The sequence below is a fragment of the Procambarus clarkii genome, chromosome 37 (assembly GCF_040958095.1).
Source record: "Procambarus clarkii isolate CNS0578487 chromosome 37, FALCON_Pclarkii_2.0, whole genome shotgun sequence".
Taxonomy (NCBI): domain Eukaryota; kingdom Metazoa; phylum Arthropoda; class Malacostraca; order Decapoda; family Cambaridae; genus Procambarus; species Procambarus clarkii.
The window spans coordinates 28,308,681-28,323,717 of record NC_091186.1 but is presented as its reverse complement, the minus strand read 5'-3'; the positions used below and the strand labels follow the sequence as shown (position 1 = coordinate 28,323,717).

The window sequence follows — 15,037 nt, the reverse complement described above, 5'->3', positions numbered from 1 at the left end:
TAAGCTACATACGTAAATACATAAATACACAGATTTACGTATGCCCTACATAAAGTGTTCGATGTGTCTTTTACATAGTGTCATTAACGTGCATTTACAAAGGTGAAATTGAATTCTGACCAGCTTCCACATATACTCTATACACATGCATATACACACACAGACGTATGCGTACATATACATATATATACATACATACACACATACATACACATATATTTGTCTCTTTTACTCTGACAAGGTGAGATAACTGATAGAGAAACTAGTGTGCAATTAAGCACTTAATCACTGAAGGTGATTAAGGTGCTTTCACAAGCTCAGGTTATAGAGTTACATCACATACATTCATTGTATAATTGATACGTTACATGGTCAATCTAGGGTACAAGTTCAATATCATCAAGTGTTCCAGTACTCAAATAGTAATTACACAGTTCAGCATAGCGCTTCATTCATGTATGTACGAGAGAAGATTGTTCAAATATATTACATGCACATCCGGTACATCGTCCACCTTCTTCTACAGAACCGTCGGTATAGCACTGATACACATCGTTACCCATACTCTGAGTACTTTCAGTGATGCTTCACAGTGTTAACTGTTTTAATAATGTAGAGTGTACATTATCTTTCTTGGGTGCATTTACAAAATCAACTGCTAGATCCAAGTTATCCCATGGAGTAATTGGTTGATTAATCGTTAATTGAGTTGGGTACATATTTAATATTTTGATGGAGTTGGCTACCTTGTAGAACCAAAATGCATTCACGCCGAAAACTGTGCTAATAGACAAAATTATGTTAGAGATATGGGTCTATAATTATCTGAGTGTGCTTTGGGGATGGGAACAATGACACTGTCCAATCATCAGGTAATACTCCTTCACTTAAACTCATTCTGTACAACACTAAAAGTGGATTACCTGGTACTTGTGAGACTAATCTCAGTAAACTGTAAGTAATACCGTCCTCTTCAGGAGCAGTTGACTTATTTGATTGTGCTACACAGCCTTCCCGGCTTGGTGCCTTCTTTGGTAATTACTTTTCAAAGGCAGCTCCATACGAGGAGCTGCCTCGTATGGGCCAATAAGTCTTTTGCAGTTACCTTCATTCTTATGTTCTTACTTACATTTACTGAACTTTATCATCATCATCATTTACAGAAAGAAATTAACATAAAAAGTAATCATTTTAATACACAAAACAGAAGTAGATATTATGTAAATTATGATGCAGGATAGGATCACAATTAAGAACTTAATTATAAACCACAATATGTTTTATATCGTCAGAAATTCTGAAACATACCATATATTTTCAAATATTTACAATTAAAGTATTTATTTAGGAAATAAGTATTTTAGTTACCCTAGTTAGCTCTGAGAACACACATTCTTGCAGCAAGAATTTCTTCCCACTAATCTGAGAGATGCTAATGAGACCAGTCTCGACCCACTGGACAGGTCATGAACAACAATCAACTACAGCACCATCTATGTCAGAAGATATTCAAAATATTCTTGATGTCATTCAAATTGTCAATACGAGAACAGAATACATAAGAGTTACAGTTTAGTGATGTCAAAGGAATCATATTGACTGACCGAGCCCCATTGTAAATATCCGTGGCTGGGGGTCCGGCCGCTGGCCTGCGGTGGGGGTGCAGCGCCGGTCCCCAAGTGTCCCGCTGTCCGCAGCTAATACTTTGCCCAGTCTAGGTGCTAGTAAGCCCTACTTGTAGTCACACCCCCTTCTCCTTATCCATTAGGTCTTTTACGGCCTCTTGGCCGGGTACATTACGTGTTATGTGGTCTCTCACTTATTAGTTATTCTTTGTGTCCTGCCTGTTATATCCTAGAGTTATATAATTACTACACATTTGCACTCGGCCTTAATTCTAGTACCAGTTAACCTTTAGGTTTCTGCAGAATTAGTTTCCATGTCACTATAGGCTAAGGTCTCATACTTACTACGGGTGTACCTTTTAAGTTAAATCTAGTCCTTGGAATTGTTACTGTTAATTCTTATTTTATATATTTACTTTATATATTTTAATATAAACGTTATATATTCCTTAAATTATATTTGAAACTTTGTATATTTACATGTTCAATATTAAGTTTTATATAATATCAACTTTAAGTCTATAATATAAACCGTGTTTAATATAAACTTTATATAATTACTTGCTTTATGTGAACTTTATATATTTACATGTTCTGCAGAATTTAATCTTCAATAAACTTTAACGCCCCATACTGCCAGTATCTTTCTCCCCCTGGTCAGAAAATGGTTACTGCTTGCAACACAAGCGGGGATGTTTCTGGCGGGGGAGAAAGAAACAATTGCGCAGCGCGTCCCGCGGCGTTGCGCGGGCAGTTTGGGGCCGTATAAATACGGGCGCACAACAGGGCTCCGCCTCACTCCGCCTGCCCTCGCCGCTGCCCTCGCAAAACCCCACCCTCCCCCCCTTTTGCAAGCGGCTGCTTTTGTACCCCCGTCATGCTTTGCACAGTTGTCCCGATTGTCTCCCCACTGCATGTGGGAAGGGGGGTGCAGCGCCGGTCCCCAAGTGTCCCGCTGTCCGCAGCTAATACTTTGCCCAGTCTAGGTGCTAGTAAGCCCTACTTGTAGTCACACCCCCTTCTCCTTATCCATTAGGTCTTTTACGGCCTCTTGGCCGGGTACATTACGTGTTATGTGGTCTCTCACTTATTAGTTATTCTTTGTGTCCTGCCTGTTATATCCTAGTGTTATATAATTACTACACATTTGCACTCGGCCTTAATTCTAGTACCAGTTAACCTTTAGGTTTCTGCAGAATTAGTTTCCATGTCACTATAGGCTAAGGTCTCATACTTACTACGGGTGTACCTTTTAAGTTAAATCTAGTCCTTGGAATTGTTACTGTTAATTCTTATTTTATATATTTACTTTATATATTTACTTTATATATTTTAATATAAACGTTATATATTCCTTAAATTATATTTGAAACTTTGTATATTTACATGTTCAATATTAAGTTTTATATAATATCAACTTTAAGTCTATAATATAAACCGTGTTTAATATAAACTTTATATAATTACTTGCTTTATGTGAACTTTATATATTTACATGTTCTGCAGAATTTAATCTTCAATAAACTTTAACGCCCCATACTGCCAGTATCTTTCTCCCCCTGGTCAGAAACCGTGGCTTCCTGACCATAAAGGTACCGCCGCGGATAAGGGTAAGGAGGGTACCGTCGAGGGTAAGACACCGGATGTACCCCATATACAAGCCACACTAGCTATTAGTTCATATAAGCTGACAACTTACCCAAATAAACATTACTTCCTAATTATATATATATATATATATATATATATATATATATATATATATATATATATAATGTAAATTATGATGCAGGATAGGATCACTATTAAGAACTTAATTATAAACCACAATATGTTTATATATATATATATATATCCTACTCACACTCATCCTAGCACAGTAATTTATTGTGCAACCCATACCCATCCTGTTACCAATAGTTTGTGCAACCCATGCTCATCCTGTTACCTTTAGTTTATTGTGAAACCCATACTCATCCTATGAATGGTAATTTATTATGCACCTCATACTCATCCTGTGATTCATAGGACATTGTGGAACCCTTTCTCATCGTGTGAATCTTTGTTTACTTTGCTTTCCATACTCTGCTCTCCGATAGTTTCTTGCGCAACCCATACCCATGATGTGAGTGGTAGTTTATTGTGTACCCTATACTCATCCTGTAAGTATAGGGTACACAATGAGTTCATTTGTACTCCATACTCATCAAGAAGTGTATTTTACCAGCATTGTAATATAAATTAAGAATAAAGGCATAATCTTATTATGTACCCATAATAAAAATAAGAGCCATCACACTATAATTTTCATGACAAACGGCCTTGACTCCACTTCCGCCTTCGACAAGCTGCTGCCGGAGGTGGGTATAGTTTATTGTACACTCCCGCACCCCCAGTCCTGGGAAGAGGGGCATTCGAATGTGGACATATGAACCATTACCCCCAACCCTTCCCTGTTAATAATAATTGAAACACTACACTACACACTATATGTTCATTTAATATTTCAAGTATAAGAATCAAGATATATTTAGGATTTAACGATTTAACATTGTCTCAATCATACCTTTATTGCACTTTATCATCATTATTTACAGAAAGAAATTAACATAAAAATGTAGTTAATTTTAACATACAAAACCGAATTTGAACATTGTTAATTTTGATGCAGGATCACTATTGATAAGAACTTAATTATAAACCACAATATGTTGTGTATCATCAGAAATTTGGAAACATAATATTTTCTGACCAGGGGGAGAAAGATACTGGCAGTATGGGGCGTTAAAGTTTATTGAAGATTAAATTCTGCAGAACATGTAAATGTATAAAGTTCAAATATAAAGTAAGTAATTATATAAAGTTTATATTAAACACGGTTTATATTATAGGCTTATAACAAAGTTGATATTATTAAACTTAATATTGAACATGTAAATATATAAAGTTTCAAAATATATAATTTAAGGACTATATAACGTTTATATTAAAATATATAAAGTAAATATATAAAGTAAGAATTAACAGTAACAATTCCAAGTCCGAGGACTAGATTTAACTTAAAAGGTACACCCGTAGTAAGTATGAGACCTTAGCCTATAGTGACATGGAAACTAATTCTGCAGAAACCTAAAGGTTAACTGGTACTAGAATTAAGGCCGAGTGCAAATGTGTAGTAATTATATAACACTAGGATATAACAGGCAGGACACAAAGAATAACTAATAAGTGAGAGACCACATAACACGTAATGTACCCGGCCAAGAGGCCGTAAAAGACCTAATGGATAAGGAGAAGGGGGTGTGACTACAAGTAGGGCTTACTAGCACCTAGACTGGGCAAAGTATTAGCTGCGGACAGCGGGACACTTGGGGACCGGCGCTGCACCCCCTTCCCACATGCAGTGGGGAGACAATCGGGACAACTGTGCAAAGCATGACGGGGGTACAAAAGCAGCCGCTTGCAAAGGGGGGGAGGGTGGGGTTTTGCGAGGGCAGCGGCGAGGGCAGGCGGAGTGAGGCAGAGCCCCAGTGTGCGCCCGTATTTATACGACCCCAAACTGCCCGCGCAACGCCGCGGGACGCGCTGCGCAATTGTTTCTTTCTCCCCCGCCAGAAAAATCCCCGCTTGCGATCAAGCAGTGACCATTTTCTGACCAGGGGGAGAAAGATACTGGCAGTATGGGGCGTTAAAGTTTATTGAAGATTAAATTCTGCAGAACATGTAAATGTATAAAGTTCAAATATAAAGTAAGTAATTATATAAAGTTTATATTAAACACGGTTTATATTATAGGCTTATAACAAAGTTGATATTATTAAACTTAATATTGAACATGTAAATATATAAAGTTTCAAAATATATAATTTAAGGACTATATAACGTTTATATTAAAATATATAAAGTAAATATATAAAGTAAGAATTAACAGTAACAATTCCAAGTCCGAGGACTAGATTTAACTTAAAAGGTACACCCGTAGTAAGTATGAGACCTTAGCCTATAGTGACATGGAAACTAATTCTGCAGAAACCTAAAGGTTAACTGGTACTAGAATTAAGGCCGAGTGCAAATGTGTAGTAATTATATAACACTAGGATATAACAGGCAGGACACAAAGAATAACTAATAAGTGAGAGACCACATAACACGTAATGTACCCGGCCAAGAGGCCGTAAAAGACCTAATGGATAAGGAGAAGGGGGTGTGACTACAAGTAGGGCTTACTAGCACCTAGACTGGGCAAAGTATTAGCTGCGGACAGCGGGACACTTGGGGACCGGCGCTGCACCCCCACCGCAGGCCAGCGGCCGGACCCCCCCCCCGAAGGGCGAGTGCCAGCTGGCCGCGTGAGGCACTCTATGTAGCAGAGCAACAACGTCCCGCCTGACGTAGGATGTGAGCACTACTCTTCCGCCTGCCGTCTGCCATTATTTCTGATGTGGCGAGCCCGTCCCGAGACAGCTGGGTGCGGAGCGTAGTCATCTGAGTCAAGCCTAGCGCCGAGAGGGCAGCGCGTAGGATCCTGGAGAAATCTCGCCTGGTGACAGGCGCGCTTGTAGGATCTGTGCTTGTAGGATCCGAAGAGTGTTGATTCCTGACCATGTAAGCGATACCTGGTCCAGTCGGAGCGTGCGTCGATTTTTTGTCGCGTAGCTCACCTCCCCCGAGCTGAAAGATATAAGGCAGTAAGGGTGGGCAGAAGCGGCGTGCAGTGTTATCGTGACAGGCAAGAGCACAGACGAGAGGGAAACCCTAGCTGAATCAATACGGAGACGAAAAAACGGGGGAGGGAGCCCGGCAGCAGGAATTAATAGAAACCCTAATTAACAATCCTGGATGAATAAAGAGCATCCGAATAATTATACTGTAGCAATGAAGGGGGGCTAACAATTCTAAGAATCTTCCAGCAAACGGAAGGGGGAAGTACCTTTGCTAAGAGCAAAGGTGGGAGAAAACCAGAGGAGAACAGCAAGGAAGCACAAAGCAACTATAACAGGGTAAGACGAAACACTATAAATCTTGAATATAAACAATACATATACCAAGAACGGGTATAACAACTAAGCAACATATACATAAACAATAAAATGGAATAAGAACCAATTCTTAAAGCCAAATCTATAACATGCTTGTGTCCTAAGCGGATGTAGAATGTGAGCGGGGAACATTACCCTTGGTCTCTATCCCATCTCTGCCTCCAGACGGGTGATTGGGCTGGATAGAAGCCAAGGAGTCTGCCTTAAGTGGCCGCTGAGAGTAGTCTTGTGTTGTCAATGAGCGTCTGCGAGCCGCAGCTAGTACGCCGTGAACTTCGGCAACATCTTTAGAACAGGAGCAAAGTGAAATCGACGGCAGGGAGCTGCCATTCAGTAACTGTAATAAGGATAATAATAAGCATACAATGTCGTAAATAATCGTACAATGAAGACTACAATGTAATATCGTAAATAACCGATGACGGCAAGTGCCGCAGAATGGAAGAAATTAAGAAAGCAACGCCAAACCATAATAGCAATTTATATTTTAATAAAATAATACTGGAATGACAGTGACGGTACGGAATAATATTAATACTGCCATATAGCCCAGCAAATAAAGAGAAGATAATAGTATTAACGTAGGCCCTGGGCGGCTGCATCCCGGCACCGCTGCGTGCGTTGATGGTGATCAGAGGAATATCCGGCTCGCGTTCTCTTCCTCGCCGCAGTAGGGTGTGGAAGGGGGGGGTTCCGGCTTGTCGTGGCTGCGAATAAAGGGAACAGAAGAAGCCGGCATTGAGCGCCAAGCGGGCAGAGCGCAGTGGAAGGAATAGCGGTTGGAGGTAAGGGCCCCTAACCTAATGATAGATGAGGTAAAAATAAATGGAATACTATTACGTAGTAGGAAACAACAATGGCGAAGGAACAAGAAGAGTAAAATAGCCCAGAAGGCCGGATGGCCAAAGAACGTTAGCGACCGTATGGCCAACAGCATGCTGGCTGCGCTGGCCAACCACAAGCTGGCCGACGTCATGCTAACTGACTGGCTTGAGCTTGCCGAAACGTAGGCCGAATGGCCAGTTTTTTGCATGACACCGTGCACGAGGCCATGCTAAACTTCTCGGTAGCATCCAAATGTACCTTAATGTACTGTCGATACGATGAAGAATGGGTGGTCAAATATAATGCACAATAATCAGAATATATAATGAGGGAAACGAGTGTAATAGGACGAAATAACCAGAGGAAAAAAAAAAAAATTGTGGGGGGGGGGGGGGGCCCCACCCGAATGCACTGCAACTAGCGTACCTTAGCTGAAAATAACTTAAAGGCAGAGAGGCAAAGCAATAGAATAATACAAATCCTAATTGATAGTCCCTTAATAACAAATTGAACGTGAAACTTAAACAAAGAGTAAATTGCGGGAGAAAAATTTGCCGTAATAAATACAAATCAAATTGCGAGTCCAACAATAACAGATTTAACAGACACGCAGACGTAGGAGGAACCAAGGGGACGTTTCCCACAGGCGAGCCCGCACGGCTGGGGGGGGGGGGCGGAAATGACGGAGGGCCGAAGAAAAGATAACGTCGCCGAGGCGCGCTGGACGGCACACAACCCGGTCTGAGAAAGGACATAGGCCCAAAAGCGAGAGGCGATAACGTACAATGGGGTGGAAGAATGCGGAAGTAAGCGGGCGAGACCGAGTAAACAGGGAACCAGGGGGGGGGGGGCAACCGATAAGCCGCGGCTCGCGCACCGCTAGCCATACCTAAACATACCTAGACAGGAAGGGGAGAAGCATAAAGGTAGCCCAGCAAAAGACTAGTAATTAGTAATTAGTAACTCTGCAAATAGCACATCCTGGCTGACTTAATAATTTACTTAGTAACACTGCAAATAGCACATCCTGGCTGACTTTACTTAATAATTTACTTAGGAACTCTGCAAATAGCACATCCTGGGTGACTTTACTTAATAATTTACTTAGTAACTCTGCAAATAGCACATCCTGGCTGACTTTACTTAATAATTTACTTAGGAACTCTGCAAACAGCACATCCTGGCTGACTACTTAATAATTACATAGTAACTCTACAAATAGCACATCCTGGCTGACTTTACTTAATAATTTAATTAGTAACTCTGCAAATAGCACATCCTGGCTGACATTACTTAATGACGTAAGGCAAGGAAAATGAACAAACATACTGAACACAGCAACGCAAAAATAAACAAGCGACATGAGCAAAGCATCAACTGTCGGAGTAAATTAAGGTAGGCTGTTTGGGAAAAGGAATCCGTGGTAATCTGAAAGCAGGAGGCATGTTAGTGCTGAAATGTAGAACGTAATTAAGAGGAAGGGCAGGGCATGTCGCGAGATGTCTGCCAGTACAAAATAAGAAACCTTCCATATAAGCGTATAAAATCTAATTTACATTGTCTTAGGAAGGCAAAGAACGGGATATCATTACATATACGACGTTCCCGACGACGCTTCGACGCCGCCATCTGCTGGAGTGTACCGTGCCCCAGGCAACGTGGGGGCCACCCCCCTGTCCAGGTCACGTGAATAGGGGCAAGTCATGGCACGTGATGTCTGCAGGTACAAAATAAGGGGATACAATCGGCGTGCATATATAACCATTTTTACATTAAGAGAACGGGGGTGAAGCATAACATAAATAGAACCAAATAAGTAACGTGAATAAACTGCAAGAGCCAAGCGTAAATACTGTAACCACTGAGGAAACTAAACTGCAAAGCTAAGCATGAACTACTGTAACTACCGATGAAACTAGGCAAAAATGCAGGGCCAGGAGACGTGAAGCTAAAATAAGGGCCCGCGAATACTGCAAATAGCACATCCTGTCTGACTTTACTTAATAATACTTAGGAACTCTGCAAATAGCACATCCTGGCTGACTTTACTTAATAATTTACTTAGTAACTCTGCAACTAGCACTGCCTGTCTGACTTTACTTAATAAATTACTTGGTAACTCTGCAAATAGCACATCCTGGCTGTCTTTACTTAATGACGTAAGGCAGGGTAAAAGTGGGCAAGCATACTGGACACAGCGACGCAAAAATAAACATGCGACATGAGCAACGCATCAACTGTCGGAGTAAATTTATTTATTTTATTTATTTAACGTAAGCTAAATAACGTAACGCTAAATGTAACAAAACGCCCTATAGTAAACAAACAAAATGTTTTTATAACAAACAAAGGATGCACGACACAAGTGTAACCAAATGAGTAACAGGGATGAATAGTGGTGAATGGAACATTTCGCCCTATAATAAATAGAAACACACTTAATGACAACCATAAATGAAGCACAGCACAAATGTTAGCAAATAAGTAAGATGTATTAAATTGTGGTAGGCTAAATGGAACATATCGCCCTAGAATAAATAAAACCAATTTTACATTAAGCAACGGAGGAAAGCATAACATAAATAACCATAGAAGTGACGTGAATAAACTGCAATAGCCAAGCATAAACTACTGTAACTACCTATGACTCTAGGCAAATTGCAGGGCCAGGAAACGTGAAGCTAAAAAATAAGGGCCCGCGAAACTGCAAATAGCACAGCCTGTCTGACTTTACTTAATCATTCTAGGGACTCTGCAAAACACATCCTGTCTGACTTTACTTAATAATTCTAGGAACTCTGCTAAACACATCCTGGCTGACTTTACTTAATTTCTTAGTAACTCTGCAACGAGCGCTGCCTGGCTGACTTCACTTAATAATTTACTTAGGAATTCTGCAAATAGCACATCCTGGCTGACTTTACTTAATGAGGAAGGCAGGGTAACATAGGCAAGCATACTGAACACAGCAATGTACAAATAAACGTGCGACAAGCAACGCATCAACTGTCGGGGTAAATTAAGGAGGCTGGTTGGGAAAGAGAGCGAGGTAACCTGGAACAGGAGGCATGTTAGCGCTGAAATGTAGAACATAATTATGAAAAGGGCAGGCATGTCACGTGGTAACTGCAAGTACAAAATAAGGGTATACAATCGGCGTGGAATATAGCCATGTTACATTAAGAGAACGGAGGAGATGCATAACATAAATATAACCAAATAAGCGACGTGAATAAACTGCAAGGGCCCAGCGAAAGTACTGTAACTGAGGAAACTAGGCAAAATGCAGGGCCAGGGAACGTAAAGCAAATTAAGGGCCCGCAAATACTGCAAATAGGACGTCCTGTCTGACTTTACTTAATAAATTACTTATAACTCTGCAAATAGGACATCCTGGCGACTTTACTTAATGACGTAAGACAAGGAAAAGTGAACAAGCAAACTGTGACACAGCGGACGCGAAGAGTGAACGTACGACATGCACAAGGCTACGAATGCCTGAGTAAAGTTAGGCTGGGGCAAAGTGAATCCGAGGTGATCTGAAAGCAGAGGCATGTCGGTGCTGAAATGTGGAACATAAATATGAATAAGGGCAAGGCATGTCGCGAGAAGTCTGCTAGTACAAGAGAAGAAACCTTCCAAATTTTTTCTCACACCAAGTGTGAGAAAGACATAATTTACAGTGTCTTAAGGAGGCAAAGAATGGGAATCATTAAATATACGACGTTCCCGACGACGCTTCGACGCCGCCATCTGCTGGAGGATACCGTGCCCCGGGCAACATGGGGGCCACCCCCCTGTCCAGGGCACGGCCCCTGGAACTGGACGCCGAGGACTTAACGAACATAACGAAGTCATCCTGGATTGCCGGCGTCAACGCCGAACCCAGGGCCTGTGGTGCGTACCCGTAGACGTAAACCTGCCATCGTCGTCGAGCTGATCTCGGGTCCTTGCTCCAACGCCGGCGTCTCCCTCCGACGAAGAAGAACAACAGACGACACAGGCGAACGGGCAGGCAGACGAACGCTGAACTTACGACGTAGGAGGAATCCCTGCTACACCGGACGGGCAGGGCGCTTAAGACAAACACACCAGGCTACACCGGCCAGGCGGGAGCGCCTGGGAACCAACTTGCCGGCAACACCGGCCAGACGGAGGACATGTGGGAACGGTCCTGGCTACCCCCCAGGCAAGCAGGGCACGTGCCTGAGGGCCTGGACGGCGGAAAGCATGAAATAACACACCGGCCAGACGTACGTCTGGGGACTACATGCCGGACTTACACCGGCCGACGGACGTCTGGGGACATCTTGATCGGCGCCACTCGGGGAAGACGTACCTGGGGACTCCGGGACACCGAAGGGCCTGGGGCTAACACCCCGGGCAACACGGCCGGGCGGGACGTCAGAGGGCGACGTGCCTAGCAGAGAGCACACCACACACGGCAAGGACCCCGTGGCCTACCAACCACGCTACCAACCATACTGTATATTATACAGTATACAGTTATATTATACTATTATACCATTATAGTATTGTATTATATTAATACATATTATATTATACCGGCCGACGGACGTCTGGGGACATCTTGATCGGCGCCACTCTGGGGAAGACGTACTTGGGGACTCCGGGACACCGGAGGGCCTGGGGCTAACACCCCGGGCAACACGGCCGGGCGAGACGTCCGAGGGCGACGTGCCTAACAAGAGCACACCACACACGCCAAGGACCCCGTGGCCTACCAACCACGCGCTGCCACACGGCATGCTCAGGGCCTAGACGAAAAGGGGGAGGGGGGGGGCCGCACACAGGGGCGGCCGTACGGGCGCAAGGCAGCCCGAGCCCCGACATGGGAAGCCGTGGCGCAAAGCCACGTGGATTAGCACCCAAAAGGGAACAGGGAGGGCGGGACACAGCCCAACCGTGCGCGCCACGGAACGCCGTGCCACGTGGCAGCACGACCAGGCGTGTGCCCCATAGCAGGCCCGGGCGGAGGGCCGGACCTGGCCACGAGTCGTCGCCAGGGGCGACGCTTGTCCGCTCAGGGAGACCGGACCCCTGGGGACATCCCAGGGAAGCCGGCAGACCGGCAACAGGGAACACCCGAGGAAAGAACAGGAAGGACGCAGAAGCACGCCCTGCCGGCCAGGCACGTGACGGCCCGGCAAGGCATACATGGGCCCCAAGGCGGGGCCCGCCATAGGGCCGCCCACGCCTGGCCACGTGCCGCCGCCGCCGAGAACATGCGCCCCGGGCGTAGGACCGAACCTGGCCACAATCCGTCGCCGACGGCGACACATGTCCTCGGACAAGGCGAAACCTGGCCCCCTGGGACACCCAGGGAACCCGGCGGGCCGGCGACAGGGAGCCCCGAAGGAAAGGCGGGAAGGACGCCGAGGCACGCCCAGACGACCAGACACGTGGTCGATGGCGGCGAGGGAAGGGCCCCCAAGGCAGAGCACAAAGGGCGTAGGGCCCACCACGCCAGGCCACATGGCGACGCCGGCAAGGGCACGCCTGGCCGCCGACGGGGGGCCCCGGGCAGGGCGCGCGCCTAGCACGCCGCGCGGCGGGGCCCCTTGGACACGGACGGGCACGGCTGGACGGGGCCCCACACGAGAGGAGACCGAACGCAGGCCACTAGGGACGCGGCCCAGGGCACGCCGACCCTAAGCCAGCCACGCGACCAGCACGGCACGGGGGCGCCCGGCACAGGCCCAAGGAGGGCGCCCCAGCTCTCCGGGAGCAACAGCAGAGAGCCCGAAGGACTAACTAAGGCGGCACACACGTACCGCGAGGGGGAAGGCGCTTGGCACACGCCGCACTGGGGAGACCTGACTAGGGTTGAACAGAAAACCTCACCTTGGGTTTAGAAGTGTAGGGCAGGAGGGCCCTGCCGGAACAGTCTGGGGTGTCGAGGGCCCCAGGATGTCCGTGAGAGAGAGGTCAGGTACCGAGGCAGCTGGCGTGTTGTCCATCTCGTGCGAAGTCGGGCGGCCGGGGAGCGGTTTTGCGAGGGCAGCGGCGAGGGCAGGCGGAGTGAGGCAGAGCCCCAGTGTGCGCCCGTATTTATATGACCCCAAACTGCCCGCGCAACGCCGCGGGACGCGCTGCGCAATTGTTTCTTTCTCCCCCGCCAGAAAAATCCCCGCTTGCGATCAAGCAGTGACCATATATTAAAATAATATATATATATATATATATATATATATATATATATATATATATATATATTTATATATATATATATATATATATATATATATATAAATGGAAATTTAGCACATTTAAATAATGTTATTAAGCTTAAGAATAAATTACATAAGATTTTAGTATTTTCATTATAAGGTTTTCTTGATATAAAGCACCATAAGTAATCTCTCTTTTCAGCTTTAGTTTTTTGGTCCCAAACTTCCTTAGGAACCAGGTACTTATCTAAATTGGATGATATTATATAATTTCCTTCTCCGTGTAATGCTCTCCTCAGATCTAACATTTGGAGCGTTGAAACATTGCAAATTTTTTCAATTAATTCTGGCAGTTTTTGGGGTTTCCAATCAATAGTCAGTTTCAGGATATGGTTTAGTGACTCACCATACCATTAACACCATACACCACTAACACTATACACCACTAACACCATACACCACTAACACTATACACAATTAACAGCATACACTATTAACACCATACACCACTAACACCATACACCATTAACACCATACACCACTAACACCATACACCACTAACATCATACACTACTAACACCATACATCACTAACACCATACACCACTAACATCATACACTACTAACACCATACATCACTAACATCATACACAACTAACACCATACACCACTAACACCATACATCACTAACACCATACACCACTAACATCATACACCACTAACACCATACACCACTAACACTATACACTACTAACACTATACACAATTAACAGCATACACTATTAACACCATACACCACTAACACCATACACCATTAACACCATACATCACTAACACCATACATCACTAACACCATACACCACTAACACCATACACCACTAACACCATTCATCACTAACACCATACACCACTAACACCATTCATCACTAACACCATACACCACTAACACAATACACCACTAACACCATACACCACTAACATCATACATCACTAACACCATACACCAATATCACCATACACCACTAACACCATACATCACTAACACCATACACCACTAACACCATACACCACTAACATCATACATCACTAACACCATACACCACTATCAACATACACCACTAACTATATATAACTATATTTTTGTCTTGTTTGCATACTAGATAAAATAACGCAATTATTACTGTAAAATAGAACTCTGACAGTATTGACTAAGAATAGAGTGGCCCTCCAATTTATCTTAAGTTCCGACTCAGCGACGAGCCATGAACAACAAGAGCCTTTGACCCAGTTTCCGCCAAGGTTATAAATTAACGGTCGTAATGTAAACCGAAAATATAAATGAAAATACATACATTGAT

The 15,037-nt window shown here is 44.1% G+C and overlaps 1 long non-coding RNA gene across 2 annotated transcripts; it reads right to left on the bottom strand.

Annotated features, from left to right (window-relative positions):
* Window positions 1-4,400: 4,400 nt before the first annotated feature.
* Window positions 4,401-13,611, bottom strand: LOC138372085 (uncharacterized). 2 transcript variants are annotated; one of them, XR_011230706.1, is made up of 2 exons: window positions 13,355-13,611; window positions 4,401-7,001 (listed from the first exon to the last, which is right to left on the bottom strand). It is a non-coding gene; the product is annotated as an uncharacterized lncRNA (long non-coding RNA). The 2 variants fall into 2 exon arrangements; XR_011230707.1 differs by lacking the exon at window positions 13,355-13,611 and adding an exon at window positions 9,082-11,711.
* Window positions 13,612-15,037: the final 1,426 nt, after the last annotated feature.